We start from the raw sequence: 16,702 nt of genomic DNA, 5'->3' as shown, positions 1-16,702 counted from the left end.
CCAAGTTACAAAAACTGAAAAACCAAAGAAAGGAAAAAAAATCCAGACATGCCAAAGAAGAACAAAAAAAAAAAACACCAACACAAAAAAAAAACAACACAAAGAAAAAATGCAACAAGCACAACAACTATTGAGTTGGGAGTGGATACAGTTTTGTAACTGGTCTTTTATAAATACCAGTTTTTAGGCGAACACTCGCCACTCGAACCTCGCCGTCACTTCCCGGAAACACCTGTTCGTTGACACCCAGTGGCCACTGCAATGGAGGTGTGTTTGGTTGGTCCACTACCACAACCGTTCCCACACTGATAGAAGTGGGTGATTTCAACCATTTTTTACGACTTTGGAGTTCGTGCAGGTACTCTCTTCTCCATCGGTTCCAGAACGATTGAATGAGTTGACCAATCAATTCATACCTGGTGAGACGATTCACAGGGACACTGTCCACGTCACGCATGGGAAACAATTTCAACGGTGTTAGCGTCAAAAAGTGCGCTGGGGTTAAAGCCAGCGGTTCACACGGATCCTCACTCAGTACACACAGTGGGCGGGAATTCAGGACACCTTCAATCTGCACCAACACCGTGTTCAGTTCCTCATAGGTGAGAAGTTGATTGCCAATTACTAGGTCGAACATGGAAACAACGATTACACTTAAACACACAAATACGAATAATAGAGCAAGCAGACAGTATCCAGAATTTCTGTCTGATCAAGGACAACAATAACGAAGGTCCAGCATGACAGTTCTTCTTGTGATGATAATCAATCAACATCGATACGAAAGCGTCAGATTTTGGTAGGATCATCTGATGACAAGTCTCAAATTCCAGTCCAGCATGAGACAAACGACCGCCGACGCGAATCACGCCTCTATCAATGAATGGAGACTGGCGACGAAGGCGCATAGAACAATCTTCTCCCTTCTCCAATTGCACAAATTCAGATGAAAAATGTATCTTCTGCACCACTTTACATAGATACCTCTCAGCAACATCGAAATCTGATTCCTCTGATTGGGGTAAGATTCGTAAGAATTTGAGAACAAGAATTACAATTCTCAAAAGACGACCATAATCCGAACAACGCCCAATCAATGAATATACTGCATTGCTGTTACAATCAGGAGATTTTGTGACTGTCAACACTGACGGTTTTTTCACCTCCGGTGGATCCACGATCTCTTCCAATTGAGTTCGGACGGGCCAATCGCATTCGTCCTCTGCTAACCATGATGGACCTGAGAGCCACAACGGAAAGTTCACAAGCTCAACTGGTGATAAACCTCTAGACAAACAGTCAGCGGGATTTTCAATTTCGGCAACATGCATCCACTCCTGTATACAAGAATCCTGTATTTTTGCGACGCGATTACCAACAAAAGTTTGCCATTTTGCGGATGGAGCATTAATCCAACACAAGGTGACTGTCGAATCAGAGAGTGCAACAATACGAGACACATGACAACGTTCACTAATAATAGTGACTACTGAATTCATGAGTTCTGCCAACAAGAGTGCCGCACACAACTCCAAACGAGGTATTGAAACAACTTTAGATGGTGCTACCTTGGACTTGGAACACAATAATACAACTCTTGACTCCTCGCTCTCCTTCTGCGACTTCACATAGATAACTGCACCATAACCCGACAATGATGCGTCACAAAAACCAATCAAACTGATGTGAGAATCCTGAAACAAACCAACGTGATGTGGAACAGCAAATTTTAATAATAGAGGCAACTCTTTTTGACAATTCTCCCAAAGAGTGCATATAGACTCAGGCGGCTTCTCGTCCCAATCCACTCCTAATTTCCACAGTTTCTGGACAAGACACTTGAGAAATAATGTAAACGGTGACAAGAGACCAAGTGGATCATAGATATGAGCCATCACTGACAGAATAGAACGCTTAGTAGCGACGACCTCACCACACTTGACGGAAAACTGAAACAGATCAGTACTAGGTTGCCAATTCAATCCCAAGATAGCCAAGGAGTTGTCGAAATCCTTGTACGAAAACGATTTCTCTTCCTCCGAGAATTTCTCCAGCATTGATGGTGAATTTGACGTCCACTTTGTGAGCGAGAAACCTCCTCCCTCAAACAGCTGCTTGGACTGATGATACAGCTCCGCGGCCTCTGACTCTGTGGCGACAGATGTGACTAAGTCGTCCATGAACATGTCTCTTGGTATTCTCGCCTTGGCTGCTGGAAAACGATTTCCATCCTCCTCTACAAGCTGGTGGACGGTGCGAAGTGCCAAATATGGAGAGCTTGAAACACCAAAAACAACACAATTGAGCTGATAAATTTCGATCGGATCCTCCAGCGAAAATCTCCACAATACACGCTGATAACGACAGCAGGAATCCTCCACTAATATCTGTTGATACATTTGTTTAATGTCGGCAGTTAGTGCGATTGGGAACAAACGAAAATTGACTAACAAAACAAAAATGTCAGTCTGCAATTTGGGACCAGCATGAAGAACCTGGTTCAATGACAAACCCGATGATGTTCTGGAACCAGCATCAAATACAATTCGGATGGGTGTGGTTGTGCTGCTTGCTTTCACGATGGCGTGATGCGGTATGTAGTAACCACCTCGGTCTGTCTGATCTGCTACAAACGACATGTGACCCTGACGTAGGTAATCAATCAATATTTCATGATATGAAATACGAGTATTGCTGTCATGCTCTAGTCGTCTCTCCAAACTCAGCAGTCGGTGTTCGGCGACAGCATACGAATCTCCCAAGCTGCTGGGCGGCTCCGCAAATGACAAGGCAACAACAAAACGACCAGAATTCACACGATGTACAGACTTCCGAAAATTTACCTCACACTCCAACTCATCCGGTTTCAGTTGACAGCTTGGTGCAGGGCACGATTCCAACTCCCAAAAACGTTCCACAAAACTATCCAATGATGGACTACTAACGAATGGACTACAGATGGCTGTAAAACAATTCGACACATTCTTTGTTGAAGTGAGAATCGGCGCTCTCCCCATCAGAATGTGACCAAAGACACTATTAACAGTCATCAATTCGTGCGATTCACCTGTACTAGGACTCCCACGTAGCAAGTGAGGAACTAACTCTGCACCAATGATGCCATCTATTCTACTAGGAAGGTAGAATTTGTCGTCAGCCAGTGTGAGATTTTCAAGATGATGAAGTTTGGATCTGTCAATTTCACAAGAAGGCAACTTGTCGATGATTTTATCTACCACTGTGGCATCAATCGAAAACTTGATGGTAGGATCCAACTTCGACTGAATCGACACACAAGTACGACCTCGAACTTCACTAGTACCACCACCGAATCCACGAACAACGGTTTTCATGGGCTGGAATGGTAGTCTCAAACGCCGACACAATTTGGCTGTAACAAAATGACACTGACTCCCGGTGTCAATCAAGAAACAAACATCACAAAGCTGACCATTACAATCTCGAATATGTGCAGTGACAGTCGACAACACAACGGTCGAATTTTCTACATCATTGGATGTAGAACAACAACTAATAGGTGATGTGCCACCTGCCTTGGAGTTCGACAAGGACGCAACACCTTCATTGGAACTTGATCTGGAAAAGTGCAATAAAGAATGATGAGATTCTCGACATTGAGCACACTGAGTTTTACTACGACAATTTTTACTCAAATGATCCACATCAAGACAACGAAAACAACAAAACTTTCCTTTAATCAAACAATAACGATCATAAGGAGTCATTTTCAAGAAACTAGCACAATCTACTAACCGATGACCCGGTTTTGAGCACTTCAGACAATTGGGATTTTTACTAGATGCATCGTTAGATGAATCATTGGATTGAACCACAAACACCTTTGATTTATTATCTTTTTTGTGCTTCATATTAAACGATTCAGTCTGTTTCTCATCAGAAGGAAGAGTCTTAATTTGCTTTTCAATGAATTTGACATAATTGGCATAAGTTAGCATAGCCTTGTCACGTACGGCCGATTCAAAATGTCTACGAGAACTTGGATCCAGCAATCTCAAGCCATGATAGAGGAATATCGAGTCTGACAAATCAGTGAGTCGCAATCTCTTCACTGCATTGATGGAACTGCAAAACCCATCCAAAATCGCAATACAACCTGCCTTTGATTCTGATTTTATTGGACGAAATTCAAAAATTTGTTTGAAATAGGCATCGACTTGTGCTCGTGGATCGTTATAGGGGGTCAATAATGCCTGCCAAATTATTAGATAATTATTAGCCAATGGTGGCAAATGACGACAAATATTTGCTGCTTGTCCAGTAAGTCTACTTACAAGATATTGGACCTTCTGCTGATTGTTCAAACTCTTGTTGTCATGTACCAATGCCTTAAATAATTCATAAAACACCGACCATTGAGTCTGGTTCCCATCAAATTTTGGAAGGTCGATTTTGGGCAGTACTGACTCGACTGGCTGTGCACTAGCTGCTGGAGCTGCCGAAGATTGAGCAATAGCATCAGTGGCCTCTTTCTGTTTGATAGTGTTAGCCGCTACTTCAATATACTGAAACAGATCTAGATGTGAGTCATTGAATGCTACAACATAGTCTTTATTCAACTCAAGTTCCAACTCATTAACCACTAATTCTGTCTTTTCATAATCCGAAATGGTCTGAGACACCCGAGGATACAACACTAAAAATTGCTCAGCAACTTTTGGATCAGAGACATTTTTAGACAGTTCATAAATCCTTTGCAATCTGGCATACAATTGTTCCAGTTTAGCGCGATGCACAATGATTTGTTTCTGTAATTTTTCCTCCATCTTGAACTCATACACAAAACAATTCAGCCCCGACAATACAAACAACAGACAAAAAAAACAAGAATGAGTTCAAAACTAAATGGAAGGAAGAATCACAACTAGTAAGTTATCAAAGTTAAACTTTGATTATCAATTCACAAGACAAGTTACTGCTGAAGACAAAACTATATGATTAGATAATGTTCTTCCAAAAACTCACAAACAAACGATAACTTGTTGAATTGAACAAACAAAATCATGCAGGTGATTAACCTTCACTAACATGTACAATACAAAATGGACAATACAAAATCCAACAAACAAATTCCTGAGAAAAGAGCACAATGAGCCTAGTTTCAGGAAAATTACAATTTTAACTGAAATAAATTTAATTTCAGACAAATACAAATTGACAAGAAACCTTGCTCTAGAACAAGGCTACAACAAACTAAAGTTGTGCATAGATCAGACCATTCTGAACATGCCAACATTGGACAAATACGAAATTGCTTAAATCCAATGTGTGTGAATTAATCAACAAATTACAAATTTAAATTCATCCCGGTTTTGAGGATCAAAATGTTCTGAACAAAGCTCAGGCTAGAGCTACTAGAGGACTGTAATTTACTATTCAAATTATCAAATACTAACAAGGAGCAAAATTTAATCTTCAATTTGAGCCAGGTTATTGGTACAGCTAAACTCTGCATTAATGAACAATAAAAAGAGCAAAAACTCACCAGATTTAATCCAATTTTGTCTACTTGCCCTTCGAAGCCTTTATTAGGTGTTTTGGTCAGATTTGAGGTGGGAAGAAATCTGGGAAAAAGATAGGTTTTTGCTTCCAGGCTGTTTTTTCACGTTCAACTTGCAGGCTGGTTCTGTACTATGTTTGAACGAAGCTCAAACTGATTCTTTATAGATTCAAATTGATGCAAATTAATTCAATTTAACACTATTTACGCTGTTATATTTATAATTCACACACACGACACTTAAACAATCAATTACTAGAAATTTCTGATGGAAATTACATGACAAAATACAAATTTGCTCTTGCACAAGACGACGGGCTGATAAATCAAGAACAACGACTGAACAAGAATGACTCGGGCTTTTTTCTCCTCGACAAACCAAACAGCTGGACGATCGACACTAGCGCACAAGCCTGCTACGGGCAGAACTGTAGTCTGGGATTTGGCGCTAGAATTCAAAAATGCTCTGGCCAGACCAGATGCAGATGTTTACTTATGAATATTGATTGCCTTTGAAGCGAAATATTATTGATGTTTTGAATGATTTCTTGTTTAATGATTGATAGTAAAGTTTTGTCATGAAATGTAGTTTGTGTTTAGAACATTGAAAAGTCGAAATAAACTATAGTATCCAACAAACGATGATTAATAATATTAAATAATTTGCTTTTTATACAATATTTGAACAAAAAATTAAAATGAAAATTTATAAATGTGTCCACATAAATAATTTTGAATCCCTGAATGATAAATCATAAATGTGAAATGAATTTGCTATAAATGCTATAAATGAAATGTTATACTAAATGATAATGAAATGCAGATATATTGTATTATGAAATGATTGTGAATAGAAGACCAATTGTCTGAAATATTATTGAAATATGTATTGAAATTATTTTTGTTGTGATGATCTGATGTTTTTTACAATTTTGATAATGATACAGAGTGTAATGAAATTTATGTAACATGTATTTGTTTATGTTCTAAATTTTGAAGAATGAATTAAATTTTGTTATTTGAACAGTGAATAAATGGAAATGAAATTTTTTTTATTAAAATTTTGTAATTGATGTCTCCAAATTTCACAATATATGTATTGCTGACTGTATAATAAGATGTTAACAAATTTCATTTTTATATTGATTATATACTTAGAAATGATTTTCATGTGTATTAGATTGTATTGGTAGCCTGATAAAAATTTTCTTTTTAGTTTATAAGCATTTTAAGATAACAGGTACAGCGTGGACATTAACATCGAAATAATTATCACGTGAATCTCAAAATCAGCAACAAGTGAATGCTATGAAGAGTTTTAAGAACATTTGGGTGATTTTCGAACTAGTGTGACTCATTAATTGACTATCAGCGCCAATGTCGATGCCAATGCCAATATCTACACCAATAACTACGCCAATATCTATGCCAATATCTACACCAATATCTACACAAATAACTACGCCAATATCTATGCTAATGCTTATGCCAATGCCGATGCCAATGTCAATGCCAATAACTACACCGATGTCTACGCCAATGCCTGCGCCAATGTCAATGCCAATGCCAACACCAATATCTACACAAATAACTACGCCAATATCTACGCTGATGCTTATGCCAATGCCGATGCCAATGCCTGCACCAATGTTGATGCCAATGCCTACGACAATGCCAACGCCAATGCCGACATCAAAGCATACGCCAATGACAATGCCAACGCACTATTGCTGACCATGTAACTCAAACTTCAACACTACCACATTACCTGGAGGTAATTGCCATCCATGTTCATATTCACAACTTTTGAATTCAGAATAACAGTCACAGTATCATGAAAGAAATTGATTAAAAAAAAAAATCCTCTCCTAAATTATTCCTGTATGCAGAACTCTAAACCTTGAAAGCTGAAAATATCAAAAAACCAAACCTTACCTAAATTAATCCTCACCTAAGTTAATCCTGTATGCAGCGTCTATCTCTTTTCCAAAAAAAAACCAAAAAAACAAATTACATTGTCATTTCAAGCCTGAGATGTACATTGTATAATTATATGATACAAAATTTACGTGACTCTGTATCGAGTTTGGTATGCAGCCGTCTACTACAAGCATGAGGCAATGCTAACTGAGATGTCACCTGTATCGAGTTTGGTATGGAGTCGTCTACTACAAGCATGAGGCAATGCTAACTGAGATGTCACCTGTATCAAGTTTGGTATGCATCAGTCGACTACAAGTATCAGCCCAACACTATGTGTATCCAGATCAGCCCAACACTATGAGTATTCGGATCAGCCCAACACAGATGTCATCACACTGGAGTCACACTTAACTGAAATTCATACTGAGTGCCTTAACGGACTGTTTTCCAAAATTTGCATCGATAAAATCAACCGCGTCAACAGTGAAAGAAATGAACATTTTTTGATTTATTGAAATTTTATGTGAAAATTGAATGTAGCAATTCATCAACATACTAAATTTTCATGCAATAAAAATTGAATTTTTCTATCTATTAAATTTATGTGCAATTTCAAAAACTATTCTTTATATATATTAAATTTTCTGTTGAGATATATTCCTTAAATTATAAAGCTAAATCAAAAGTAATTTTGATATTCTATACTTTGAAATATTGTTCGGAAATGTATAACAAATGCTATTGATGAATTTTTATAATAATTTTCAATTATAGTTGACATGTAATGTTTTTATAGAAAAAATTGTTACTGTTCTCAAATTTAATTTCAACAATTTCCATTTGTTTCAATGTAATTTTTTTCTTTAAATTCTCAAACAGTAGAATTTTTTATGTCAAGAGGGGGGTATTTGTAATATTACATTTTTTCTCGATTAAAATCGAATCTTCAATTCAAGATCTATAAAACTTGATAGTAAATATCAGAGTAATCGATATGTGGACAACTTTTTAACTGAGAATTTATCGTAAATAATTGTGTTGCATTCCATGGTATCACCGAAACAGAGAAACAGAATTAATAGATTATTTAAATATAGATGATATATAAATTTAAAATAACAGTTTCAAAATAAAGTTTTATTGAGAACAAATATAAAATGTAAATTCTAAACTTGTAATTTATAATTTTTTGGAATTTAATATCAATGACGTGTCCATAACGTTGACACTGATTTTGAGGTGTGGTCTTTGCTCTGTACTTTGTGCTCGGTCTTCTCTAAAAAAAATGGTGGCTGGCTATGGAAAGTGTTTTGTGCTCTCTGAATATTTTTCTGTTTAATTGGAATTTATAATGTTTTAAATTGAGTTTTGAACAGTTTTATGGTGTTCTAATTTTGTATAAAATTGTTTTGTGTGTATACAAGCCTATAGTCATTGTTTTCAACTATATAAACTGGATAAGTATTTTAGCTTGTAATGATGCTAGGATGTTTAAGTGTGTAAGGTATTGTATTGTGGATTTGTGTTGTATATTGCCAAAATTCTTCTGAAGATTATAAGTTGGTTTGCTCTGAAAACTGGATTTCTCATTCATAGGCGATAGATCCATTCATAGTTTATCAAGAATCTACCACTTTGGAGCTGATAACTTCCTATAGGTTAATAGGTGTGAAATGCTATCCAACCTATTTAGGAGAAATTGGTAGCATGGCAATACACACACTCCTTATGCATCTCAAACATTCAACCACAATGATGAAATATGTATAAATTTGAATCAACAAGATGTCTATACACTACCCAGTAAAAGTTTCCTTCTAATTGAAGGACAAGTTGAGGTTAAGAAAGCAGATGATACTAAAACTGAAAATTATTCACTAATTAATAATGGAGTAGCTTATTTATTTGATGAATTCAGATATGAACTTGGTGGTGTGGAAGTTGATCGTACATGTAATCTTGGTATTACAACTACAATGAAAAATCTTCTCAGTGAAACAGCACTCAATACAAAAGTGTGGGAGAATGCAGGATGGAAATTGGATGGATGGAATAAAATTGACAAATTCAGTTTTTGTATACCTTTGGAGATGTGATTGGGTGTAATGGAAAACTACAAGAAAGTTATATTGAATGTTCGTCAGGAAATCATACTATTAAGATCTTCAACAGATGCAGATGCAGTGACTACCACTGATGGAGCTACAGTTAAAATTAATATTACAAAGATACAGTGGAAAGTACCCTATAAACATGTTTCTGACCACATTCGGCTTGATTTGTTGAACCTATCACATACAGATAAACTAATTAATATACCTTTTAGATCATGGTGGATACATGAGTATCCAACACTTCCTCAAACTACTACTCATCAATGGACAGTTAAAACAGCTTCACAAATGGAGAAGCCTAGATTTATTATTCTAGGCTTTCAAACTGATAAGAAAAATAAACTGAGTGCAAACAAGTCATGTTTTGATCTATGTAAACTACACAATGTTCGTCTCTATTTGAATGCACAATACTTCCCCTATTACAATATAATGGGAAGCAAACACTTGCTCTATCATATGTTTAGTAGCTTCCCACATGCTTACTATCCACATACTAACAGTAACAATCTTACTTCAATATCATATAATACATTCATTGAAAAGGCTGCACTAATAGTAATAGATTGCAGTCGTCAAAATGAATTGTTGAAATCTGGTGCACTAGATGTTAAACTTACATTTGAAACTAATGAAAATATACCTCATAAAACCTCTGCCTACTGTCTAATTCTTTATGATAATGTGTATGAATACACACCATTGAGTGGTATGGTTAGGAAAGTAATGTAGAAGATTACAATAATTATAAAACCTTATAATAGAGAATTAATTAAAGCATCAAAGTGGAAAATTTTTCATAAAAATTAATAGAGAGAATAATTAATTTTAAGCCTCTACAAGGTTAAAATATTATAACTGAAGAAATACAGGAATAATTGATAATTCTAAATATTTTTATTACAAATACACACCTAGCTACCTACCTACCCACCAACCTACCTACCTACCTACCTACCTACCTACCTACCTACCTACCTAGCTAGATAGTGATCTCACCCTTTTGGTAGCAGCATGCTCATCATCACACCTCCTTTTACTGTTCTGAATATCTTTATGTCCCCAAGCCAATGTATTTATACGATCATTTCTTATGAATCTTTTATCATCATAGGGCCTAAGAGCAACCTTCTCCTGGTTTTCAGTTGTGACAATATGTAATTTACTTACAATATGTACAGATTTTATTGTATTGTAACATTAAATTGATTGAACTGTGATATCCATCATTGTAATAAATGATTGGTGACCTGTTTGGTAAGAGTAATAAAAGGGGGCGATCCACCAGTTCCCATACGGGAACACTGTAATATTGTTGTTGCGTAGCATTTGATGGTACAGCTAAAGCAGTTGGTTTTTTTTATATTATCATCTAGATGTTCTTTGGAATTTGAAAGGAAAACATTTATATTAGGAGTCAGATTTATTTTATTGAAATGAAGAGATTAATGTGAGATTTAAATGTGAATTTACACATATTTTGGTTTTATAAAATTAGTTATGCTACAACTATTGTAATACAGAACAATTAAGGAAGGTTATGAAATTTTGAGCATTTAATCAATTTTAAAAATTCAAAATAAACTTTGTTGCCAATGATTTTTCAGAACGTTAGACAGAATTGTGTTGGACAGATTATTTTGTTTCTTATTTAAACAAGTTATATGATAGTTTTAAAAACATGATTCAAGGCATAATTAATTTGGAATTTCTAAAAATTAAAAAACAATATGGAAGAATAAATTGAAAATGTGGAACGATACCGTTATACTGTTGATGTCCATCCTAACTTGCCATGGTCTGAATGGAGAACCAGGGGATGTCCATCCACGGGTCAGCTCGGTCTGTCTCAGGAGGTAGGCGATGAAAAAAAAGTGTGTGAAATTTTACAGAAAGAAAAGTGGAGACCTTTTTCCACTAGCTGGCTGGAGGGGAGACTAGAATGCTAGCCCTACTTCTACCTCTCCTCAGCGTTTTTAGTCTGTCAGCCAAAACTGTCTGATCAGCTTTTAGTTTTGAAGTTGGAAAAAATTATTTCTCTCTTAAAGAAGGAACTGATGTTTGGGGGTATGTCAAACCTTGTGGTTCATGACATCTCCCCCTCCTCCACTGTGACAGCCGACCCCGGCTGTCCATTCTTGACTTAATGGGCTTGCTACAAAATGTTTTTACTTTGAAAAATCATTATCAAACTCTTTGAGGTTCCCTCCAGGAACTGTGACAAAGACAATAATTATCAAGTATAGTTTGAAATTATTTCCTAAAATATACAGTATATATATTAGAAATATCTTCAACCACATATGTTAACCTCATACATTATAATTCATTTTATAATATATTTATTGACTAAAAAACAAATTTCCATGATCCCTAGGTCTAATAGCTCTGATAAGTGACAATTAGTCAAGAGTCATACAATAATATTTTTAAGTATCCAGAACTTTTTTGATCTCCTATTAATCCAAGAAAATTTTTCTAGTAATCCCAAAACTCTAACCTTTCTTTAAGTTTCGCTAATAGGTCTATCTACTCAATTCCCCTATGAAATCATTTCATCCATTTACCCTTATTAAAACTGTAACATAAAGTCACTTATTTTTAATAAATGACGTTGTATGCAACAATCGACATTTTCAGTAATAAAAGATAATTATTAAATATTCAGAGTAGAACTTCCTAAAATATATAACATTGATACCAATTGAGTAAACTTATTGTACATTTCCCATAACCTAATAGTTCTTGTAATAACAATGACTACATGATAAAGAGAATTTAATTCCCATTTTCAATAGGTGAAAAGGTCTTATTTATTTTAATTAGAAATTATTCATTGTAATATTCATCTTGGTAGTCAAAAAGATTACATCTAATCTTTGATTATTTACAATAATAAAATTGAAAAATGATTCTATACTAATAAATTCCAAGAATTCATGATTAATGCAGTGTTGATAATATACTAATAAGTTTCATTAATTATTAAAATTCAATAATAATACTTTTTTTAATTATAATATAGTAATCAATAATATCGATTGATAATAATTCAACTATATTAATAATGAAAATTCAATCATATTTTACACGAAATATTTATCTTTAATTACAATCTTCCTATCAGATAATTATTGAGTAAACACATTTTATGATAAAAAATGAAAAATATATGTCAGTGAATGATATTTGATCAATTATGTATAGAATAATATTCGATAATACAACTTTAAATTAAACTTCATTACATATATAATAATAGTTCCTAAAAAATATTTATTCTTGATTGAAAGGAATCCTATTTGTAGAGAAATACATATAAATAAACATGGCAATGTATTGTGTGTACATAAAAAAAGAAGAATAGTCTAACATAGATATAAGTACACATTTATAGTACAAATAATTATGTAATAAATCAATCAAATGAGACAAATATCCTTAACAATTTTTATTAAAAATGAAAAAAGTGATTTTATTTTAATTAATCAATCTTGTGGTGTTGATTGTGAAAACTATACATAATTTCAATCCTTCAACTCCACCATTTGAATGGCGGGCTTCTGTTGAGATTTTTGGATATCAGTAGCATGTGAGTCTTCAGTAACAAGTATAATAATGCTAAAGTGATTATTCCTAACCAAGCATAAATAAAATAGAATGCCATGGAAGTGGAATTAAAAATATCATGCAAACTGTTTGGTAGTGTTACCTTTTCGAATAAATCTGGAGCTATATTATTATGAATAAACAGAGTTGGTACAGTAACATTCCAGTCATCTTTTAAAATATCTGAGAAATGATCAAAATGCGGATTGTTATGGGGCTGGAAGGAATCTATTTTTAGTGATTTAATATTTAGCCAGTGAAGAGGTAGAAAATGTTGGATTTTGGGAATGATTGGTGCACGGGAGTCACAAGGAAAGGTTCTTCTAATCAATGTCTTATTTTTGTACTGTAGCTCACAGCTGCACGGGATAGATATATGTAGAGTTCCTGGATGATTTTGTAGATAATATGTGATCTTCCCCTTCTTCACATTTGATTGTGGTTCCTGGCTGGTTGTTTGTTACATAGAACTCCGTCGGCGATACTTCTATAATCTCACTAATATCTGTGTTGCTTGTGCAGGAGAACACACAAAACTGTTGTAGCTGCTGAAGAGTTGATGACGCTACTAAATGTTCTGTACACTTTGATGATAATTTTCCCGAATGTTGTTGTCTAGGTAGATAGCAAAGCGTTGTTGTTTGTACTGGACAAAGCTCCAATTGCTTCCCAGTTAGAACTTGAATTGTTTCTTCGCTTTTCGCTATTATCATTTCATCTCTGGGTAGCCAGCATGATTGATTTTTCCAGAATAGCGGGGTTGGAATATATTTAAATAATGTGAAGTTAGATGTTTTTGTGATGAATGGAACTTTCAGTGTGATTGTCACATCCTCCTCTGTTATTTTACATGTCGTTATTGGTAGGTGGTAGAACTGATGATAATCTTCTATGTTAACTGCTATACGTTGATTTGTTGAATCCATATTCCTTTGTAATTGTAAGAGGTCTTTCTTCAACAATTCAGGTTTGATGACGTTTGAAGGGAGTAATTTCTGTTGACACCTCTCTTTAATTGATGTGATGGAATTTCTTCGAGTCAGGATATATAAGTCGGAGTAGAGGTGGAAAGTGTAGCCGATTATTAGATTGTAGAGTGATTCATCTGCTTCTAATTTGGAACTCATTTTGTTTTGGAGTTTAAGATATGCTGTGTGGAACTGGTTGGAGATATCTTTAGTGAAGGAGTTCAATTCCGCCGTCACTTTGATTAAATCTTGGTGGTCCTCTTTCACGATACTTTTGAATGCGCGTGGTCTGTCAGGTGCTGTTCGTTGAATTCAAGTCCATGGAGCTCCCCGTCTGTTGCGGTACCGCAGCAAAAGTGCAGGAAGTTTCCTATTGCATCAATGGACCTTGTAGAACGATTAGATTGTGTAGTTGATAATGTCTGTGGTTTATTAGTGTAGAGAGTGTAGTCCAGGTGCTCATGTTTGATGATGTCATTTGTTGAATTATATAATTGCTCTATAATATTTGCGATAGAGCAATCAGCGTATAAACATTTCGGTAGAAACACTTTATCGGCTTGAAGTAGAGTCATCTGCGCCGTTGGAAAGTTCATTTTGTAGCTGAGTGGCACAGAAGCTTGATAAACGTGTACATGAGGGATTGGTTGGAGAATAACTCCTGAAAACACCTTGACAGCTGCCGTTTCCATGAACAATATTATCAAAGACATTAGGGAAAGGGTATGAGGAAACATGACTGAGCGATGGGGTCTGGCTTCTCAAAGTTGATAATAAGCTATTTATGATAAGTTTATATTGATTATTTGTTCTGCATCTAGAATTACTATTTATTTTTAATTCAATTTAATTAATTTATTATTGTTATTGAAGATTCGCCACTGTAATTTGAAACATATATACAGCCATAATATTCTTTTTCTAATTTAAAATTTGTCCTATTTGTTGGGTTTCTAAAAATTAATTTCTACCTGGAAAGATTCTAATGTAACATACGCTAGCTAATTCCAATAGTGAAATTCACTATCACTCATCAATACATTCATATATTAATGATTATTCACTCATTATTACTTGCATATAAATAATAATAATTATTATATACAAAAAAAGTCCAGTCAATAATCATGAATATACCAATCAATGTTTAAAAAGATTAAATATAACTTAATAAAATTAACTTACAAAATTTAGGCTAAGATAAAACTTAAAAAAAAAGATGGAAATGAAATAGATTAATACTTAAACATACATATACTAAATTTACTTGTGTGATTGTTGCGTTGACCGCCCGTTCACTGGCTCGTCGTTCGCGTAGTCGCTGATCGCACGCGTCTCTCGGGATTGGAGTAGCTTGGTTTCGCTGTCAAAGTCCTATTCGTTCGTCAGCTCAGGCGATTCGTTGTCGTTCACGTAGTCGCTAATCAGTGTGATTTTTGAAGTCGCTTAGTTTCGTAGTCCAAGTGCTACTCGATCGCCGGCTCTCTGGCGACTTGTCGTTCACGTAGTCGCCGATCCGTGATTCTGTAGTGGCTTGGTCTCGTAATCCAAGTCCTACTCGATCTGCAGTTTGGGAAGGAGGCGCAGTGTAGTCGCTTATCTGTTGCAGCAGGTTGCCTGTTGCCCCGTTACTGCTTAGTAGAAAAGTTCTTAATCTGTTGACGAAATTTACAATATATTATTATTTAGATCTAATTTTATTCTTCAATAAAATGTACACGAAATATCACATAATTATTAAACATTTTAATCTTCATTTCTATCAAAGTTTTCTCTCTCATAGTAGGGCTTCAACCTGTTGATATGTACAATTTCGTGGAACGGTTGTCCACGCCTCGAGTTAATTATTTCGAAGTTCTGAGGAGACAATCTTTTCGTGACTTTGAAAGGTCCACGGTAAGGGGTGATTCAATTTTTTACAGGAGTCTGGTTGTGCTTGAGGGTAGGCAACTAGAACATTTGTTCCTGGTTGGATACTCAAGTCTCTGTATTTCTTGTCATGGGTTTCTTTTTGTTTCTCCTGAACCTTACTCATAATTTCAGGCAAACTTTTTCTGACTGCCACTAGCTCATTGAGGACATGCATCCTGTCTTGCTTGATTGCACTCGGCAGGAAGGCTATGTCTAATGGGCTTAGTGGATGGAAACCGTGGAGTAGGTAGAAAGGAGAATAACCCAGAGAACTTTGCTTTGAAATATTATAAGCAAAACAGACGTGACGAATATTGGAATGCCAGTTATTTTGTTTAATGTTCGAATAACACCTGAGCATTGTAACAAGCGTGGCATTATAACGTTCTGTAAAAGGACTCGCCACACCAAGCTCGCCAGTACCGCCGAGGTAGTACCGCTGGTGGTAGTTTTCTCGGCTGAGCACGCCACACCGAAAAACGTCCGCTAGCGGTAGTCTCAGAGTAGTGAGTCTAGTAGTGGGGGGAGTGAGACGTACTAGTTGCGTTGTGTTGCAAGGAGGAACGCCGAATGAGTCATCACTCTGTGCGCATGCGCTACCTCTTCGAATCGCCTGCCATGTATTCAGGTTGAGCGCG

Source organism: Nilaparvata lugens, chromosome 6 (genome assembly GCF_014356525.2).
Source record: "Nilaparvata lugens isolate BPH chromosome 6, ASM1435652v1, whole genome shotgun sequence".
Lineage (NCBI taxonomy): Eukaryota > Metazoa > Arthropoda > Insecta > Hemiptera > Delphacidae > Nilaparvata > Nilaparvata lugens.
Note: the sequence above shows the minus strand (reverse complement) of the source record.